Source organism: Spea bombifrons, chromosome 1, assembly GCF_027358695.1.
Source record: "Spea bombifrons isolate aSpeBom1 chromosome 1, aSpeBom1.2.pri, whole genome shotgun sequence".
NCBI lineage: Eukaryota > Metazoa > Chordata > Amphibia > Anura > Pelobatidae > Spea > Spea bombifrons.
Window position 1 is genome coordinate 80,180,995 of NC_071087.1, and position 22,724 is coordinate 80,203,718.

A 22,724-nucleotide genomic window follows, 5' to 3' on the forward strand; every position below is an offset into this window, starting at 1 on the left:
TATCCATAATCGTTAGTATTAAAAACCATAAGTGTACCTACAGCATTAATATGTTCAGTGGAGCAAGCATGTAGGATCTGAAGACAATTTAGTTTCAAAGATGTATTTTTTTCTGAAACAACTTCAAAGGAACAGTGTGTCTTACAGCACTTTCTTTCTTTGCTTGGCGTTTAAAAAGAGGGTGTGGGTAACTGGGTGATATATTATTTGGGCAAGAGTGAGATCAAGGTTCTTTTTATGAGCTAAGAAATCCTAGTACAATAAAGTATGAAGAAAATGGAACTAATCCTCAAAAGAACCAAAGTAAGCAGATGTCTTGTCAAGTTTGTACATAACCATAGTTTATGAACCTCCTAAGAGACTGTAAGCTCACAAGACCAGGGATCTCTTTTCCTTCTTTACCAGATTCCTGAAATACATACGTCGCCTACATAGCCGTGGTGACTACTCTCACGAGAGTCACTAACAATGCATAGAGTCTGTCTCTAGCAAAGGTTTGCTCTTTAAAGACAAAATCTTTTTGTTTTGTTTTTTAAAATCCTCATGAAATGTTGACAACGCTTTATAGAATGTTACTTACATAAAAATATATGGTTTTTAGTAATTAGCTAAAAGCTTCCAATGTTAAGCTTACCTCTGCTGCCCACTTCTGTAATGTCCTTTGTCTCTGTTGTGGTTGGTCAAACTGGTGACCAACAGTGCAGGCACCGGCAGTGCATATACCTGTTTGGATTAACACAGAAAGTGGGTGACAAAGACGGTTTCCTTAGCTTTTGCAGAACTAATCCAGGAGTCCTGGTCAACGGAGCTGATACCAAGGAGAAATATAAGAAGAAGAGAAGAAGTGGAGCTGGCTGAAAGAAGACGCGTAGGGGCCAGCGGACAAGGTAGAGCAACTTTTTTATTATTTAGAAAGAAATATTCATTAACAATGATTATGAGAATAGTCAAAGCTTTTTTTTCTTTATCATTTTAAATATTGGCTGAATGGGTGAGCTGGTGGCCACGATGGGGTCCTGCTTGGTGCATAATGTCCCTCTTGTGTAGCAGATTTAGTCGTTTACAAGATAGAAATTATCAGGAAAGACTAAAGTATCTTAATATATATATATAGCTTGGAGTAAAGAAGATGATCGGAGATGCAATAGAAGCATTTAAATACTTAAAAGGGAATTAACAAAGTAGAAGAGGCAAGCTTATTTAAAAGGAAGAACAATGTTAGAACAACAGGCCATAGTCTAAACCTAGAGGGTCTGAGGCTTAGGTGCAATTTAAGTGTCAAGTTAACCCTTTAAGGCTGAAGACTCGTGGGGTTATGTTTGAGTGTGGGAGTAGGGCACTTTTGGATTTCTGGGGAGACTCCTTACCTGCTTGCCCAGTCCCTTGTCTGGGGAGCACAGGGTGAACGGAAAACCCCGTCTGGTCTGTTGGAACCAGACTCCCATGCACTAGCCGGCCATGGGGGGTCTGCAAGCCAGGAAACACTCGATGCGCCTGACCGGGACCTAGCCACAAATTCATGGAACTGTGCGGCAGCTAGGGACCGCGACGATGCCTGCCGACAATTGGAACAGCGTCGTTACGGATGCTCTTTTGAGGGTACATTAAGCTTGTGGTGGGCAATACTTGGTGATGGTTACAGAGAGGGAGCTCGTTTGGGAACCGTGGTTTAATTACCAATTTCTAGGACTGGGGTCTACCCAGCAGCGGCTGTGGTACTCTGCCCGGCAACCGCATGGACTATTCCCTGGCGTGGTCCTCGCTTTGATATCAAGTTGGTTGCATTTTTGTTCCCGACCCTTGGCGTTCCTGACCTTCCTTTTGCTCAGCGATTCGAATTTGTTTCCGTCCTGTGTATGACCCGGTCCGCCTGACTACACGCTCTGGAATTTAACCCCTGTTTATCTGACTAGCCATCTAGTGTATGACCTTTGGCCCGCCTGACGTCCCGCTCTGGTTGTGATTCTGAGCTTGACTACATTTGTTTTTTTGGGGGGTTTCACTAATTTAGCGAATCGTGCCCCAGACACGATTTTCCCATTCTCTGTGGTATTCGCGCCGTTTCAGAAACTTCACCTGGCATACTCAAGAACTATCATTTAAACATATTTATCTACTTATTCTGGAGCCTCCTCACTGTTAGGATCATCGGTACCCTGGTGGACGTTACTTGGGGTTTTTCCACTTGTACTGTTTTGCTGGGAGAAGAACTTTTGCGGCGAGTTCTCCGGCAAACGGTAGACGAGACAAGAACAATAGTACGGGTGCCGGCATTGTAAATACCCGTCTGGATCTGTGTCACACAGAAAGTTGGTGACAAAGGTGTTCCTTTTGCTATTGTCATTGAACACATTCAGCTAACGACTGTGTTTGCTTTAGTTTTAATAGATGTGTTAAATGAGTTAGATGTGTTTTTACAATAAATAACTAAAACATTTGATGTCTATTTCACAGTAACACCAAATTTCAATGACATAAAATCAAATTGGTAGTCCAAAAATAAGTTTCATTAGCACAGCATTGTAGACTTTTTGGAATAATACCATTTTAACTAAAGGTGATAGTAATTTGAAAGAATTACTCATAGACAGCAACAATTATGAGAACAAACCTTTTTATTTAATAGTAAACATTGTATGGATAGTTTAAAGATGGAGCTGCCTCTGGACTCACGAAGAGTCATTCTTCAGCACGGAGGAAAGAAAAAACCTTGTTTTATTGAAGGAAATCTCTGGGAAGCCATGGCTCGAAGAACTGCCCCTCCCTCTGGGCACTAAGAGGCTAACTCTGACTAGTACTAAAATGTAGAGCATTTTTTTCTTAAAATGTCATAGCAACAAGAAATACATAGACATGTTGACAGTCTTCAAATCTGTTGATGGAAACCTGACGCTCTGCGGATCTCTTTGCCGGGGAGCCGACACTCCGCAGATCATTTTGCCAGGTAGCCAGCTGTCTTGAGATGGTCCTTCAAAAGTGTTTGCGCTCTGTGTGTGTGGAGAGCCAGCGTAACATATGAGACTTCTACTATGATGACACAATGATAGCTGGCAGGAGAGGTTCCATTGGTCACAAAGCACGTTGAAGCATATAACTAAATACTACAGCTTTATTTTAAAAAAAAACAAAATTTGCAAATGTAAATCACAAAGATGCTAATCCATTAATTTTATTGAAAAGATTACATTTCCTTTTAAGTGACATTTTAATGTGATATTTGAAACTATGAGGATTTACCTTTTTACTTTTAATTTGAGGCCCCCTGGTGTTGGAGATGTGAGAGGAGACCAAGTGAAATGTGGGAAGGGAGAGCTAAACAGATATGCTTGGTGGTTTGGAGATGTCTTTCCATGCATATATGTTTCTTTTTAGTAAACCCCATGGAATAACTTTATGAAGTGTACTAAACAGCATTCAATGGAGGGTGGACCCTAAAGGTCAGAAAGGAGTTGTTTTGCTTTTTTTCAAGAGTTATAGAGCATCCCATTCCTTTAGTTTGCTCCTTGTTGGTGTCCCTTCCTGAGCATAATCGCTTGACACAATGCAGTCTATTGAAGGTCAGATTGCACACTGTTCCTGCAACATTTCTACAGGTGGAGCGCTATGATACAATTGTAACAGAATATAACAAAATAGTATTATCACAAAAGTAAAACATGATACTTAAGTAAACTGTTAGATGGTCCTGAAGAGCTTCATTTGAGAATACAATTTATCTTCCTCTTCTTTTTCCTCAAATATCAGGGTATTATAAAATAGAAAAAAACAAACATCGTACACACTGTGTGATACGATTTTAAATACACAATCTCCCCCTCTGTAGTTCCACTCACAGATTAAAATACTGCTCAGTATATCGGCTTGTCTTTTTTTCTTTTCTTTTTTCAGATCCCAACCTCCAACATATAGTAGATGGCGCTGGTTCATACCGTAGAAAGCACAAGGGAAATACGATATAGTGTAACACGTTTTTAATCATATAAAATTGAAAAAGATTAAAAAATGGCCTACTCTTAGCTGTGGTGACTACTCTCACGAGAGTCACCACAGCTAAAATATGACTTTTTCTCACTTTTGCTAAAAATAATGAAAAAAAACCTGCTAAATAGATTATACTGTTTGTCTTGAGTTTTGTTTAGAAATACCCAATGTTTTTTTTTGTTGTTGTTGCCTTTTTGTGCACATTATTTCCCCCCCATGGTATGAGGGCATAAATTGAATTGACATAAATTGACAAAATATTTTGGAGGGCTTAATGGCATTATTGGGATTTTAAAAAGTGAATGGCAGCGGTGGGAATCGAACCCACGCTCTCATTGAGACTGGAGCCCGCCTCCTCCAGTGCCTTCTACCAGTAGGCCACGCTGCCTTACATCAACTGTCACTTGTGGTTGTCATTTAGTACCTTCCTGTGTCTTGTGAACGATGAGTGCAGACGTGTATATATATATATATATATATAGAGATATATATATATATATATATTTATATATATCTCTCTCTCTATATATATATATATGCACAATGTCTATCCCTCGCATGCTTAAACTCCTTCACTCTATTAACCTCTACCACTTCTGTTGCAAGGCTATTCCATGCATCCACAACCTTTGTAAAGTAATATTTCCTGATTTGCCCCTCTAATTTAAATCTATGTCCTTTGGTTTTGGTAGTTTCTCTTCTTTTAAATATACTCTCCTCCTTTATCTGGCTGATTCCCTTTATGTATTTCCATGTTTTTAATCACATGCCACCCAAACCCCTTTCCTTTCATACAGTCCCAACCTCAACATCAACTATTTTATGCATTCCCCTTGGGTTTTTATGCCCCAGGGGCATTATCTTGCACTTATCCACATAAAACACCAGTTGCCACGGCTCCTGAGTGTTTTTATAGTTTACCTAAATCATTTGGCATTTGGCTTAGCCCTCCAGGAACATTAATATAGCAAAAATACACATATAATTAACTTTATATGCCTGTGTGTTTGATTCCATACACGTGTTAGCAAAGGTGTGCGGCTGAAACACCTAAACTCAATAATTAGGAGGGGTGTCCCAATACCTAGAAGGTAGAAGGTAAGCAGGCATTGCAAGAGTGAGAATCTGACTATACACGCCTAGAACCCTGGAGCTCAGACCCTGAGTGTTCCAGGTATCGGTGGGATACGCAGTGGTATTAAGCTATGGGGTTTGCATATAACGACCAATACTAGTACAAAGGGTGATATCCATAATCGTTAGTATTAAAAACCATAAGTGTACCTACAGCATTAATATGTTCAGTGGAGCAAGCATGTAGGATCTGAAGACAATTTAGTTTCAAAGATGTATTTTTTTCTGAAACAACTTCAAAGGAACAGTGTGTCTTACAGCACTTTCTTTCTTTGCTTGGCGTTTAAAAAGAGGGTGTGGGTAACTGGGTGATATATTATTTGGGCAAGAGTGAGATCAAGGTTCTTTTTATGAGCTAAGAAATCCTAGTACAATAAAGTATGACGAAAATGGAACTAATCCTCAAAAGAACCAAAGTAAGCAGATGTCTTGTCAAGTTTGTACATAACCATAGTTTATGAACCTCCTAAGAGACTGTAAGCTCACAAGACCAGGGATCTCTTTTCCTTCTTTACCAGATTCCTGAAATACATACGTCGCCTACATAGCCGTGGTGACTACTCTCACGAGAGTCACTAACAATGCATAGAGTCCGTCTCTAGCAAAGGTTTGCTCTTTAAAGACAAAATCTTTTTGTTTTGTTTTTTAAAATCCTCATGAAATGTTGACAACGCTTTATAGAATGTTACTTACATAAAAATATATGGTTTTTAGTAATTAGCTAAAAGCTTCCAATGTTAAGCTTACCTCTGCTGCCCACTTCTGTAATGTCCTTTGTCTCTGTTGTGGTTGGTCAAACTGGTGACCAACAGTGCAGGCACCGGCAGTGCATATACCTGTTTGGATTAACACAGAAAGTGGGTGACAAAGACGGTTTCCTTAGCTTTTGCAGAACTAATCCAGGAGTCCTGGTCAACGGAGCGGATACCAAGGAGAAATATAAGAAGAAGAGAAGAAGTGGAGCTGGCTGAAAGAAGACGCGTAGGGGCCAGCGGACAAGGTAGAGCAACTTTTTTATTATTTAGAAAGAAATATTCATTAACAATGATTATGAGAATAGTCAAAGCTTTTTTTTCTTTATCATTTTAAATATTGGCTGAATGGGTGAGGTGGTGGCCACGATGGGGTCCTGCTTGGTGCATAATGTCCCTCTTGTGTAGCAGATTTAGTCGTTTACAAGATAGAAATTATCAGGAAAGACTAAAGTATCTTAATATATATATATAGCTTGGAGTAAAGAAGATGATCGGAGATGCAATAGAAGCATTTAAATACTTAAAAGGGAATTAACAAAGTAGAAGAGGCAAGCTTATTTAAAAGGAAGAACAATGTTAGAACAACAGGCCATAGTCTAAACCTAGAGGGTCTGAGGCTTAGGTGCAATTTAAGTGTCAAGTTAACCCTTTAAGGCTGAAGACTCGTGGGGTTATGTTTGAGTGTGGGAGTAGGGCACTTTTGGATTTCTGGGGAGACTCCTTACCTGCTTGCCCAGTCCCTTGTCTGGGGAGCACAGGGTGAACGGAAAACCCCGTCTGGTCTGTTGGAACCAGACTCCCATGCACTAGCCGGCCATGGGGGGTCTGCAAGCCAGGAAACACTCGATGCGCCTGACCGGGACCTAGCCACAAATTCATGGAACTGTGCGGCAGCTAGGGACCGCGACGATGCCTGCCGACAATTGGAACAGCGTCGTTACGGATGCTCTTTTGAGGGTACATTAAGCTTGTGGTGGGCAATACTTGGTGATGGTTACAGAGAGGGAGCTCGTTTGGGAACCGTGGTTTAATTACCAATTTCTAGGACTGGGGTCTACCCAGCAGCGGCTGTGGTACTCTGCCCGGCAACCGCATGGACTATTCCCTGGCGTGGTCCTCGCTTTGATATCAAGTTGGTTGCATTTTTGTTCCCGACCCTTGGCGTTCCTGACCTTCCTTTTGCTCAGCGATTCGAATTTGTTTCCGTCCTGTGTATGACCCGGTCCGCCTGACTACACGCTCTGGAATTTAACCCCTGTTTATCTGACTAGCCATCTAGTGTATGACCTTTGGCCCGCCTGACGTCCCGCTCTGGTTGTGATTCTGAGCTTGACTACATTTGTTTTTTTGGGGGGTTTCACTAATTTAGCGAATCGTGCCCCAGACACGATTTTCCCATTCTCTGTGGTATTCGCGCCGTTTCAGAAACTTCACCTGGCATACTCAAGAACTATCATTTAAACATATTTATCTACTTATTCTGGAGCCTCCTCACTGTTAGGATCATCGGTACCCTGGTGGACGTTACTTGGGGTTTTTCCACTTGTACTGTTTTGCTGGGAGAAGAACTTTTGCGGCGAGTTCTCCGGCAAACGGTAGACGAGACAAGAACAATAGTACGGGTGCCGGCATTGTAAATACCCGTCTGGATCTGTGTCACACAGAAAGTTGGTGACAAAGGTGTTCCTTTTGCTATTGTCATTGAACACATGCAGCTAACGACTGTGTTTGCTTTAGTTTTAATAGATGTGTTAAATGAGTTAGATGTGTTTTTACAATAAATAACTAAAACATTTGATGTCTATTTCACAGTAACACCAAATTTCAATGACATAAAATCAAATTGGTAGTCCAAAAATAAGTTTCATTAGCACAGCATTGTAGACTTTTTGGAATAATACCATTTTAACTAAAGGTGATAGTAATTTGAAAGAATTACTCATAGACAGCAACAATTATGAGAACAAACCTTTTTATTTAATAGTAAACATTGTATGGATAGTTTAAAGATGGAGCTGCCTCTGGACTCACGAAGAGTCATTCTTCAGCACGGAGGAAAGAAAAAACCTTGTTTTATTGAAGGAAATCTCTGGGAAGCCATGGCTCGAAGAACTGCCCCTCCCTCTGGGCACTAAGAGGCTAACTCTGACTAGTACTAAAATGTAGAGCATTTTTTTCTTAAAATGTCATAGCAACAAGAAATACATAGACATGTTGACAGTCTTCAAATCTGTTGATGGAAACCTGACGCTCTGCGGATCTCTTTGCCGGGGAGCCGACACTCCGCAGATCATTTTGCCAGGTAGCCAGCTGTCTTGAGATGGTCCTTCAAAAGTGTTTGCGCTCTGTGTGTGTGGAGAGCCAGCGTAACATATGAGACTTCTACTATGATGACACAATGATAGCTGGCAGGAGAGGTTCCATTGGTCACAAAGCACGTTGAAGCATATAACTAAATACTACAGCTTTATTTAAAAAAAAACAAAATTTGCAAATGTAAATCACAAAGATGCTAATCCATTAATTTTATTGAAAAGATTACATTTTACATTTCCTTTTAAGTGACATTTTAATGTGATATTTGAAACTATGAGGATTTACCTTTTTACTTTTAATTTGAGGCCCCCTGGTGTTGGAGATGTGAGAGGAGACCAAGTGAAATGTGGGAAGGGAGAGCTAAACAGATATGCTTGGTGGTTTGGAGATGTCTTTCCATGCATATATGTTTCTTTTTAGTAAACCCCATGGAATAACTTTATGAAGTGTACTAAACAGCATTCAATGGAGGGTGGACCCTAGAGGTCAGAAATGAGTTGTTTTGCTTTTTTTCAAGAGTTATAGAGCATCCCATTCCTTTAGTTTGCTCCTTGTTGGTGTCCCTTCCTGAGCATAATCGCTTGACACAATGCAGTCTATTGAAGGTCAGATTGCACACTGTTCCTGCAACATTTCTACAGGTGGAGCGCTATGATACAATTGTAACAGAATATAACAAAATAGTATTATCACAAAAGTAAAACATGATACTTAAGTAAACTGTTAGATGGTCCTGAAGAGCTTCATTTGAGAATACAATTTATCTTCCTCTTCTTTTTCCTCAAATATCAGGGTATTATAAAATAGAAAAAAACAAACATCGTACACACTGTGTGATACGATTTTAAATACACAATCTCCCCCTCTGTAGTTCCACTCACAGATTAAAATACTGCTCAGTATATCGGCTTGTCTTTTTTTCTTTTCTTTTTTCAGATCCCAACCTCCAACATATAGTAGATGGCGCTGGTTCATACCGTAGAAAGCACAAGGGAAATACGATATAGTGTAACACGTTTTTAATCATATAAAATTGAAAAAGATTAAAAAACTGGCCTACTCTTAGCTGTGGTGACTACTCTCACGAGAGTCACCACAGCTAAAATATGACTTTTTCTCACTTTTGCTAAAAATAATGAAAAAAAACCTGCTAAATAGATTATACTGTTTGTCTTGAGTTTTGTTTAGAAATACCCAATGTTTTTTTTTGTTGTTGTTGCCTTTTTGTGCACATTATTTCCCCCCCATGGTATGAGGGCATCAATTGAATTGACATAAATTGACAAAATATTTTGGAGGGCTTAATGGCATTATTGGGATTTTAAAAAGTGAATGGCAGCGGTGGGAATCGAACCCACGCTCTCATTGAGACTGGAGCCCGCCTCCTCCAGTGCCTTCTACCAGTAGGCCACGCTGCCTTACATCAACTGTCACTTGTGGTTGTCATTTAGTACCTTCCTGTGTCTTGTGAACGATGAGTGCAGACGTGTATATATATATATATATATATATATATATATATACAGAGATATATATATATATATAGAGATATATATCTCTCTCTATATATATATATATATATGCACAATGTCTATCCCTCGCATGCTTAAACTCCTTCACTCTATTAACCTCTACCACTTCTGTTGCAAGGCTATTCCATGCATCCACAACCTTTGTAAAGTAATATTTCCTGATTTGCCCCTCTAATTTAAATCTATGTCCTTTGGTTTTGGTAGTTTCTCTTCTTTTAAATATACTCTCCTCCTTTATCTGGCTGATTCCCTTTATGTATTTCCATGTTTTTAATCACATACCACCCAAACCCCTTTCCTTTCATACAGTCCCAACCTCAACATCAACTATTTTATGCATTCCCCTTGGGTTTTTATGCCCCAGGGGCATTATCTTGCACTTATCCACATAAAACACCAGTTGCCACGGCTCCTGAGTGTTTTTATAGTTTACCTAAATCATTTGGCATTTGGCTTAGCCCTCCAGGAACATTAATATAGCAAAAATACACATATAATTAACTTTATATGCCTGTGTGTTTGATTCCATACACGTGTTAGCAAAGGTGTGCGGCTGAAACACCTAAACTCAATAATTAGGAGGGGTGTCCCAATACCTAGAAGGTAGAAGGTAAGCAGGCATTGCAAGAGTGAGAATCTGACTATACACGCCTAGAACCCTGGAGCTCAGACCCTGAGTGTTCCAGGTATCGGCGGGATAGGCAGTGGTATTAAGCTATGGGGTTTGCATATAACGACCAATACTAGTACAAAGGGTGATATCCATAATCGTTAGTATTAAAAACCATAAGTGTACCTACAGCATTAATATGTTCAGTGGAGCAAGCATGTAGGATCTGAAGACAATTTAGTTTCAAAGATGTATTTTTTTCTGAAACAACTTCAAAGGAACAGTGTGTCTTACAGCACTTTCTTTCTTTGCTTGGCGTTTAAAAAGAGGGTGTGGGTAACTGGGTGATATATTATTTGGGCAAGAGTGAGATCAAGGTTCTTTTTATGAGCTAAGAAATCCTAGTACAATAAAGTATGAAGAAAATGGAACTAATCCTCAAAAGAACCAAAGTAAGCAGATGTCTTGTCAAGTTTGTACATAACCATAGTTTATGAACCTCCTAAGAGACTGTAAGCTCACAAGACCAGGGATCTCTTTTCCTTCTTTACCAGATTCCTGAAATACATACGTCGCCTACATAGCCGTGGTGACTACTCTCACGAGAGTCACTAACAATGCATAGAGTCCGTCTCTAGCAAAGGTTTGCTCTTTAAAGACAAAATCTTTTTGTTTTGTTTTTTAAAATCCTCATGAAATGTTGACAACGCTTTATAGAATGTTACTTACATAAAAATATATGGTTTTTAGTAATTAGCTAAAAGCTTCCAATGTTAAGCTTAAGTGTCAAGTTAACCCTTTAAGGCTGAAGACTCGTGGGGTTATGTTTGAGTGTGGGAGTAGGGCACTTTTGGATTTCTGGGGAGACTCCTTACCTGCTTGCCCAGTCCCTTGTCTGGGGAGCACAGGGTGAACGGAAAACCCCGTCTGGTCTGTTGGAACCAGACTCCCATGCACTAGCCGGCCATGGGGGGTCTGCAAGCCAGGAAACACTCGATGCGCCTGACCGGGACCTAGCCACAAATTCATGGAACTGTGCGTCAGCTAGGGACCGCGACGATGCCTGCCGACAATTGGAACAGCGTCGTTACGGATGCTCTTTTGAGGGTACATTAAGCTTGTGGTGGGCAATACTTGGTGATGGTTACAGAGAGGGAGCTCGTTTGGGAACCGTGGTTTAATTACCAATTTCTAGGACTGGGGTCTACCCAGCAGCGGCTGTGGTACTCTGCCCGGCAACCGCATGGACTATTCCCTGGCGTGGTCCTCGCTTTGATATTAAGTTGGTTGCATTTTTGTTCCCGACCCTTGGCGTTCCTGACCTTCCTTTTGCTCAGCGATTCGAATTTGTTTCCGTCCTGTGTATGACCCGGTCCGCCTGACTACGCGCTCTGGAATTTAACCCCTGTTTATCTGACTAGCCATCTAGTGTATGACCTTTGGCCCGCCTGACGTCCCGCTCTGGTTGTGATTCTGAGCTTGACTACATTTGTTTTTTTGGGGGGTTTCACTAATTTAGCGAATCGTGCCCCAGACACGATTTTCCCATTCTCTGTGGTATTCGCGCCGTTTCAGAAACTTCACCTGGCATACTCAAGAACTATCATTTAAACATATTTATCTACTTGTTCTGGAGCCTCCTCACTGTTAGGATCATCGGTACCCTGGTGGACGTTACTTGGGGTTTTTCCACTTGTACTGTTTTGCTGGGAGAAGAACTTTTGCGGCGAGTTCTCCGGCAAACGGTAGACGAGACAAGAACAATAGTACGGGTGCCGGCATTGTAAATACCCGTCTGGATCTGTGTCACACAGAAAGTTGGTGACAAAGGTGTTCCTTTTGCTATTGTCATTGAACACATTCAGCTAACGACTGTGTTTGCTTTAGTTTTAATAGATGTGTTAAATGAGTTAGATGTGTTTTTACAATAAATAACTAAAACATTTGATGTCTATTTCACAGTAACACCAAATTTCAATGACATAAAATCAAATTGGTAGTCCAAAAATAAGTTTCATTAGCACAGCATTGTAGACTTTTTGGAATAATACCATTTTAACTAAAGGTGATAGTAATTTGAAAGAATTACTCATAGACAGCAACAATTATGAGAACAAACCTTTTTATTTAATAGTAAACATTGTATGGATAGTTTAAAGATGGAGCTGCCTCTGGACTCACAAAGAGTCATTCTTCAGCACGGAGGAAAGAAAAAACCTTGTTTTATTGAAGGAAATCTCTGGGAAGCCATGGCTCGAAGAACTGCCCCTCCCTCTGGGCACTAAGAGGCTAACTCTGACTAGTACTAAAATGTAGAGCATTTTTTTCTTAAAATGTCATAGCAACAAGAAATACATAGACATGTTGACAGTCTTCAAATCTGTTGATGGAAACCTGACGCTCTGCGGATCTCTTTGCCGGGGAGCCGACACTCCGCAGATCATTTTGCCAGGTAGCCAGCTGTCTTGAGATGGTCCTTCAAAAGTGTTTGCGCTCTGTGTGTGTGGAGAGCCAGCGTAACATATGAGACTTCTACTATGATGACACAATGATAGCTGGCAGGAGAGGTTCCATTGGTCACAAAGCACGTTGAAGCATATAACTAAATACTACAGCTTTATTTAAAAAAAAACAAAATTTGCAAATGTAAATCACAAAGATGCTAATCCATTAATTTTATTGAAAAGATTACATTTTACATTTCCTTTTAAGTGACATTTTAATGTGATATTTGAAACTATGAGGATTTACCTTTTTACTTTTAATTTGAGGCCCCCTGGTGTTGGAGATGTGAGAGGAGACCAAGTGAAATGTGGGAAGGGAGAGCTAAACAGATATGCTTGGTGGTTTGGAGATGTCTTTCCATGCATATATGTTTCTTTTTAGTAAACCCCATGGAATAACTTTATGAAGTGTACTAAACAGCATTCAATGGAGGGTGGACCCTAAAGGTCAGAAAGGAGTTGTTTTGTTTTTTTTCAAGAGTTATAGAGCATCCCATTCCTTTAGTTTGCTCCTTGTTGGTGTCCCTTCCTGAGCATAATCGCTTGACACAATGCAGTCTATTGAAGGTCAGATTGCACACTGTTCCTGCAACATTTCTACAGGTGGAGCGCTATGATACAATTGTAACAGAATATAACAAAATAGTATTATCACAAAAGTAAAACATGATACTTAAGTAAACTGTTAGATGGTCCTGAAGAGCTTCATTTGAGAATACAATTTATCTTCCTCTTCTTTTTCCTCAAATATCAGGGTATTATAAAATAGAAAAAAACAAACATCGTACACACTGTGTGATACGATTTTAAATACACAATCTCCCCCTCTGTAGTTCCACTCACAGATTAAAATACTGCTCAGTATATCGGCTTGTCTTTTTTTCTTTTCTTTTTTCAGATCCCAACCTCCAACATATAGTAGATGGCGCTGGTTCATACCGTAGAAAGCACAAGGGAAATACGATATAGTGTAACACGTTTTTAATCATATAAAATTGAAAAAGATTAAAAAATGGCCTACTCTTAGCTGTGGTGACTACTCTCACGAGAGTCACCACAGCTAAAATATGACTTTTTCTCACTTTTGCTAAAAATAATGAAAAAAAACCTGCTAAATAGATTATACTGTTTGTCTTGAGTTTTGTTTAGAAATACCCAATGTTTTTTTTTGTTGTTGTTGCCTTTTTGTGCACATTATTTCCCCCCCATGGTATGAGGGCATAAATTGAATTGACATAAATTGACAAAATATTTTGGAGGGCTTAATGGCATTATTGGGATTTTAAAAAGTGAATGGCAGCGGTGGGAATCGAACCCACGCTCTCATTGAGACTGGAGCCCGCCTCCTCCAGTGCCTTCTACCAGTAGGCCACGCTGCCTTACATCAACTGTCACTTGTGGTTGTCATTTAGTACCTTCCTGTGTCTTGTGAACGATGAGTGCAGACGTGTATATATATATATATATATATATATATATATATATTTATATATATCTCTCTCTATATATATATATATATATGCACAATGTCTATCCCTCGCATGCTTAAACTCCTTCACTCAATTAACCTCTACCACTTCTGTTGCAAGGCTATTCCATGCATCCACAACCTTTGTAAAGTAATATTTCCTGATTTGCCCCTCTAATTTAAATCTATGTCCTTTGGTTTTGGTAGTTTCTCTTCTTTTAAATATACTCTCCTCCTTTATCTGGCTGATTCCCTTTATGTATTTCCATGTTTTTAATCACATACCACCCAAACCCCTTTCCTTTCATACAGTCCCAACCTCAACATCAACTATTTTATGCATTCCCCTTGGGTTTTTATGCCCCAGGGGCATTATCTTGCACTTATCCACATAAAACACCAGTTGCCACGGCTCCTGAGTGTTTTTATAGTTTACCTAAATCATTTGGCATTTGGCTGTGCCCTCCAGGAACATTAATATAGCAAAAATACACATATAATTAACTTTATATGCCTGTGTGTTTGATTCCATACACGTGTTAGCAAAGGTGTGCGGCTGAAACACCTAAACTCAATAATTAGGAGGGGTGTCCCAATACCTAGAAGGTAGAAGGTAAGCAGGCATTGCAAGAGTGAGAATCTGACTATACACGCCTAGAACCCTGGAGCTCAGACCCTGAGTGTTCCAGGTATCGGCGGGATAGGCAGTGGTATTAAGCTATGGGGTTTGCATATAACGACCAATACTAGTACAAAGGGTGATATCCATAATCGTTAGTATTAAAAACCATAAGTGTACCTACAGCATTAATATGTTCAGTGGAGCAAACATGTAGGATCTGAAGACAATTTAGTTTCAAAGATGTATTTTTTTCTGAAACAACTTCAAAGGAACAGTGTGTCTTACAGCACTTTCTTTCTTTGCTTGGCGTTTAAAAAGAGGGTGTGGGTAACTGGGTGATATATTATTTGGGCAAGAGTGAGATCAAGGTTCTTTTTATGAGCTAAGAAATCCTAGTACAATAAAGTATGAAGAAAATGGAACTAATCCTCAAAAGAACCAAAGTAAGCAGATGTCTTGTCAAGTTTGTACATAACCATAGTTTATGAACCTCCTAAGAGACTGTAAGCTCACAAGACCAGGGATCTCTTTTCCTTCTTTACCAGATTCCTGAAATACATACGTCGCCTACATAGCCGTGGTGACTACTCTCACGAGAGTCACTAACAATGCATAGAGTCCGTCTCTAGCAAAGGTTTGCTCTTTAAAGACAAAATCTTTTTGTTTTGTTTTTTAAAATCCTCATGAAATGTTGACAACGCTTTATAGAATGTTACTTACATAAAAATATATGGTTTTTAGTAATTAGCTAAAAGCTTCCAATGTTAAGCTTAAGTGTCAAGTTAACCCTTTAAGGCTGAAGACTCGTGGGGTTATGTTTGAGTGTGGGAGTAGGGCACTTTTGGATTTCTGGGGAGACTCCTTACCTCCTTGCCCAGTCCCTTGTCTGGGGAGCACAGGGTGAACGGAAAACCCCGTCTGGTCTGTTGGAACCAGACTCCCATGCACTAGCCGGCCATGGGGGGTCTGCAAGCCAGGAAACACTCGATGCGCCTGACCGGGACCTAGCCACAAATTCATGGAACTGTGCGGCAGCTAGGGACCGCGACGATGCCTGCCGACAATTGGAACAGCGTTGTTACGGATGCTCTTTTGAGGGTACATTAAGCTTGTGGTGGGCAATACTTGGTGATGGTTACAGAGAGGGAGCTCGTTTGGGAACCGTGGTTTAATTACCAATTTCTAGGACTGGGGTCTACCCAGCAGCGGCTGTGGTACTCTGCCCGGCAACCGCATGGACTATTCCCTGGCGTGGTCCTCGCTTTGATATCAAATTGGTTGCATTTTTGTTCCCGACCCTTGGCGTTCCTGACCTTCCTTTTGCTCAGCGATTCGAATTTGTTTCCGTCCTGTGTATGACCCGGTCCGCCTGACTACACGCTCTGGAATTTAACCCCTGTTTATCTGACTAGCCATCTAGTGTATGACCTTTGGCCCGCCTGACGTCCCGCTCTGCTTGTGATTCTGAGCTTGACTACATTTGTTTTTTGGGGGGTTTCACTAATTTAGCGAATCGTGCCCCAGACACGATTTTCCCATTCTCTGTGGTATTCGCGCCGTTTCAGAAACTTCACCTGGCATACTCAAGAACTATCATTTAAACATATTTATCTACTTATTCTGGAGCCTCCTCACTGTTAGGATCATCGGTACCCTGGTGGACGTTACTTGGGGTTTTTCCACTTGTACTGTTTTGCTGGGAGAAGAACTTTTGCGGCGAGTTCTCCGGCAAACGGTAGACGAGACAAGAACAATAGTACGGGTGCCGGCATTGTAAATACCCGTCTGGATCTGTGTCACACAGAAAGTTGGTGACAAAGGTGTTCCTTTTGCTATTGTCATTGAACACATTCAGCTAACGACTGTGTTTGCTTTAGTTTTAATAGATGTGTTAAATGAGTTAGGTGTGTTTTTACAATAAATAACTAAAACATTTGATGTCTATTTCACAGTAACACCAAATTTCAATGACATAAAATCAAATTGGTAGTCCAAAAATAAGTTTCATTAGCACAGCATTGTAGACTTTTTGGAATAATACCATTTTAACTAAAGGTGATAGTAATTTGAAAGAATTACTCATAGACAGCAACAATTATGAGAACAAACCTTTTTATTTAATAGTAAACATTGTATGGATAGTTTAAAGATGGAGCTGCCTCTGGACTCACGAAGAGTCATTCTTCAGCACGGAGGAAAGAAAAAACCTTGTTTTATTGAAGGAAATCTCTGGGAAGCCATGGCTCGAAGAACTGCCCCTCCCTCTGGGCACTAAGAGGCTAACTCTGACTAGTACTAAAATGTAGAGCATTTTTTTCTTAAAATGTCATAGCAACAAGAAATACATAGACATGTTGACAGTCTTCAAATCTGTTGATGGAAACCTGACGCTCTGCGGATCTCTTTGCCGGGGAGCCGACACTCCGCAGATCATTTTGCCAGGTAGCCAGCTGTCTTGAGATGGTCCTTCAAAAGTGTTTGCGCTCTGTGTGTGTGGAGAGCCAGCGTAACATATGAGACTTCTACTATGATGACACAATGATAGCTGGCAGGAGAGGTTCCATTGGTCACAAAGCACGTTGAAGCATATAACTAAATACTACAGCTTTATTTAAAAAAAAACAAAATTTGCAAATGTAAATCACAAAGATGCTAATCCATTAATTTTATTGAAAAGATTACATTTTACATTTCCTTTTAAGTGACATTTTAATGTGATATTTGAAACTATGAGGATTTACCTTTTTACTTTTAATTTGAGGCCCCCTGGCGTTGGAGATGTGAGAGGAGACCAAGTGAAATGTGGGAAGGGAGAGCTAAACAGATATGCTTGGTGGTTTGGAGATGTCTTTCCATGCATATATGTTTCTTTTTAGTAAACCCCATGGAATAACTTTATGAAGTGTACTAAACAGCATTCAATGGAGGGTGGACCCTAAAGGTCAGAAAGGAGTTGTTTTGCTTTTTTTCAAGAGTTATAGAGCATCCCATTCCTTTAGTTTGCTCCTTGTTGGTGTCCCTTCCTGAGCATAATCGCTTGACACAATGCAGTCTATTGAAGGTCAGATTGCACACTGTTCCTGCAACATTTCTACAGGTGGAGCGCTATGATACAATTGTAACAGAATATAACAAAATAGTATTATCACAAAAGTAAAACATGATACTTAAGTAAACTGTTAGATGGTCCTGAAGAGCTTCATTTGAGAATACAATTTATCTTCCTCTTCTTTTTCCTCAAATATCAGGGTATTATAAAATAGAAAAAAACAAACATCGTACACACTGTGTGATACGATTTTAAATACACAATCTCCCCCTCTGTAGTTCCACTCACAGATTAAAATACTGCTCAGTATATCGGCTTGTCTTTTTTTCTTTTCTTTTTTCAGATCCCAACCTCCAACATATAGTAGATGGCGCTGGTTCATACCGTAGAAAGCACAAGGGAAATACGATATAGTGTAACACGTTTTTAATCATATAAAATTGAAAAAGATTAAAAAATGGCCTACTCTTAGCTGTGGTGACTACTCTCACGAGAGCCACCACAGCTAAAATATGACTTTTTCTCACTTTTGCTAAAAATAATGAAAAAAAACCTGCTAAATAGATTATACTGTTTGTCTTGAGTTTTGTTTAGAAATACCCAATGGTTTTTTTTGTTGTTGTTGCCTTTTTGTGCACATTATTTCCCCCCCATGGTATGAGGGCATAAATTGAATTGACATAAATTGACAAAATATTTTGGAGGGCTTAATGGCATTATTGGGATTTTAAAAAGTGAATGGCAGCGGTGGGAATCGAACCCACGCTCTCATTGAGACTGGAGCCCGCCTCCTCCAGTGCCTTCTACCAGTAGGCCACGCTGCCTTACATCAACTGTCACTTGTGGTTGTCATTTAGTACCTTCCTGTGTCTTGTGAACGATGAGTGCAGACGTGTATATATATATATAGAGATATATATATATATATATATATATTTATAGATATCTCTATCTATATAGATATATATATATATATATATATATATGCACAATGTCTATCCCTCGCATGCTTAAACTCCTTCACTCTATTAACCTCTACCACTTCTGTTGCAAGGCTATTCCATGCATCCACAACCTTTGTAAAGTAATATTTCCTGATTTGCCCCTCTAACTTAAATCTATGTCCTTTGGTTTTGGTAGTTTCTCTTCTTTTAAATATACTCTCCTCCTTTATCTGGCTGATTCCCTTTATGTATTTCCGTGTTTTTAATCACATACCGCCCAAACCCCTTTCCTTTCATACAGTCCCAACCTCAACATCAACTATTTTATGCATTCCCCTTGGGTTTTTATGCCCCAGGGGCATTATCTTGAACTTATCCACATAAAACACCAGTTGCCACGGCTCCTGAGTGTTTTTATAGTTTACCTAAATCATTTGGCATTTGGCTTAGCCCTCCAGGAACATTAATATAGCAAAAATACACATATAATTAACTTTATATGCCTGTGTGTTTGATTCCATGCACGTGTTAGCAAAGGTGTGCGGCTGAAACACCTAAACTCAATAATTAGGAGGGGTGTCCCAATACCTAGAAGGTAGAAGGTAAGCAGGCATTGCAAGAGTGAGAATCTGACTATACACGCCTAGAACCCTGGAGCTCAGACCCTGAGTGTTCCAGGTATCGGCGGGATAGGTAGTGGTATTAAGCTATGGGGTTTGCATATAACGACCAATACTAGTACAAAGGGTGATATCCATAATCGTTAGTATTAAAAACCATAAGTGTACCTACAGCATTAATATGTTCAGTGGAGCAAGCATGTAGGATCTGAAGACAATCTAGTTTCAAAGATGTATTTTGTTCTGAAACAACTTCAAAGGAACAGTGTGTCTTACAGCACTTTCTTTCTTCGCTTGGCGTTTAAAAAGAGGGTGTGGGTAACTGGGTGATATATTATTTGGGCAAGAGTGAGATCAAGGTTCTTTTTATGAGCTAAGAAATCCTAGTACAATAAAGTATGAAGAAAATGGAACTAATCCTCAAAAGAACCAAAGTAAGCAGATGTCTTGTCAAGTTTGTACATAACCATAGTTTATGAACCTCCTAAGAGACTGTAAGCTCACAAGACCAGGGATCTCTTTTCCTTCTTTACCAGATTCCTGAAATACATACGTCGCCTACATAGCCGTGGTGACTACTCTCACGAGAGTCACTAACAATGCATAGAGTCCGTCTCTAGCAAAGGTTTGCTCTTTAAAGACAAAATCTTTTTGTTTTGTTTTTTAAAATCCTCATGAAATGTTGACAACGCTTTATAGAATGTTACTTACATAAAAATATATGGTTTTTAGTAATTAGCTAAAAGCTTCCAATGTTAAGCTTACCTCTGCTGCCCACTTCTGTAATGTCCTTTGTCTCTGTTGTGGTTGGTCAAACTAGTGACCAACAGTGCAGGCACCGGCAGTGCATATACCTGTTTGGATTAACACAGAAAGTGGGTGACAAAGACGGTTTCCTTAGCTTTTGCAGAACTAATCCAGGAGTCCTGGTCAACGGAGCGGATACCAAGGAGAAATATAAGAAGAAGAGAAGAAGTGGAGCTGGCTGAAAGAAGACGCGTAGGGGCCAGCGGACAAGGTAGAGCAACTTTTTTATTATTTAGAAAGAAATATTCATTAACAATGATTATGAGAATAGTCAAAGCTTTTTTTTCTTTATCATTTTAAATATTGGCTGAATGGGTGAGGTGGTGGCCACGATGGGGTCCTGCTTGGTGCATAATGTCCCTCTTGTGTAGCAGATCTAGTCTTTTACAAGATAGAAATTATCAGGAAAGACTAAAGTATCTTAATATATATATATATATATATATATATAGCTTGGAGTAAAGAAGATGATCGGAGATGCAATAGAAGCATTTAAATACTTAAAAGGGAATTAACAAAGTAGAAGAGGCAAGCTTATTTAAAAGGAAGAACAATGTTAGAACAACAGGCCCTAGTCTAAACCTAGAGGGTCTGAGGCTTAGGTGCAATTTAAGTGTCAAGTTAACCCTTTAAGGCTGAAGACTCGTGGGGTTATGTTTGAGTGTGGGAGTAGGGCACTTTTGGATTTCTGGGGAGACTCCTTACCTGCTTGCCCAGTCCCTTGTCTGGGAAGCACAGGGTGAACGGAAAACCCCGTCTGGTCTGTTGGAACCAGACTCCCATGCACTAGCCGGCCATGGGGGGTCTGCAAGCCAGGAAACACTCGATGCGCCTGACCGGGACCTAGCCACAAATTCATGGAACTGTGCGGCAGCTAGGGACCGCGGCGATGCCTGCCAACAATTGGAACAGCGTCGTTACGGATGCTCTTTTGAGGGTACATTAAGCTTGTGGTGGGCAATACTTGATGATGGTTACAGAGAGGGAGCTCGTTTGGGAACCGTGGTTTAATTACCAATTTCTAGGACTGGGGTCTACCCAGCAGCGGCTGTGGTACTCTGCCCGGCTACCACATGGACTATTCCCTGGCGTGGTCCTCGCTTTGATATCAAGTTGGTTGGATTTTTTGTCCCGACCAGGGCCGGACTGGGACTGAAAAGCAGCCCTGGAAAAATTTGGAGACCAGCCCCATATAGTTTATCTCACGGTGAAGCTCTTATACCCACACGCACCCCTTATACATACCCGAGTCACACTATGTGCCATTCTTTTTATCTCATTATTTGTATTAAAATGCCAGAAAGCAAAAAGCGTTAAAAGGCCCTAATAAATGAAATACATTACACATAGTGGGATCAAAACATTTACTACTGCGAACATTTTTAGATGAAAGAGTTCCATTTTATTCAGTGGAACAAAACACTGATCACATTATTCTTCACGATATTCTGGTAAGAAACTTTTATTTCTTTATTAATTCATGTAGACTATTTTTTTCCATATTTAATAAAAGCTATGATTGAGACATGTTTGGTTTTTATTTCCTTTCATTTGACAACCTACCCCCGAGTTATGCACCTCTGCCCCCAGGCTTTCCACTCTGCCCCCTGATATGCCTTCTAACCCCCTATATGCCACTCTGCCTCCAGAAATGCCTTATACCCCCTATATGCCACTCTGTCCCATGATATGCCTTCTAACCCCCTATATGCCACTCTGCCATATAGGGGGTTAAAAGGCATATCATGGGACAGAGTGGCATATAGGGGGTATAAGGCATTCCTGGAGGCAGAGTGGCATGAAGGGGGTTAAAAGGCATATCATGGGGCACTCTGCCTCCAGAAAAGCCTTATGCCCCCTATATGCCACTCTGCCTCCCTGATATGCTTTATACCCTCCTATATGCCACTCTGCCCCATAATATGCCTTTTAATCCCCTATTTGCCACTCTGCCTCTAGAAATGCCTTTTACTCCCTATGTCACTCTGCCTCCAGAAATGCCTTATACCCCCCATATGCCACTCTGCCTCCCTGACATGCCCCAACTCTCCTATATGCCCCTCTGCCCCGTGATATGCCTTTTAACCCCCTTTTTGCCACTCCACCTCCAGATATGCCTTTTGACCCCCTATATGTCACTCTGCATCCAGAAATGCCTTATACCCCTATATGCCACTCTGTCCCATGATATGCCTTCTAACCCCCTATATGCCACTCTGCCATATAGGGGGTTAAAAGGCATATCATGGGACAGAGTGGCATATGGGGGTATAAGGCATTTCTGGAGGCAGAGTGGCATAAAGGGGGTTTAAAAGGCATATCATGGGGCACTCTGCCTACAGAAAAGCCTTATGCCCCCTATATGCCACTCTGCCTCCCCAA

General features: G+C 40.4%; 1 long non-coding RNA gene across 1 annotated transcript; it reads left to right on the forward strand.

The window, feature by feature from the left end:
• The first annotated feature begins 808 nt into the window (after positions 1-808).
• On the forward strand, positions 809-20,541 carry LOC128476842 (uncharacterized). The gene is made up of 3 exons (XR_008347841.1): positions 809-887; positions 5,999-6,115; positions 20,437-20,541. It is a non-coding gene; the product is annotated as an uncharacterized LOC128476842 (long non-coding RNA).
• The last annotated feature ends 2,183 nt before the right edge of the window (positions 20,542-22,724 follow it).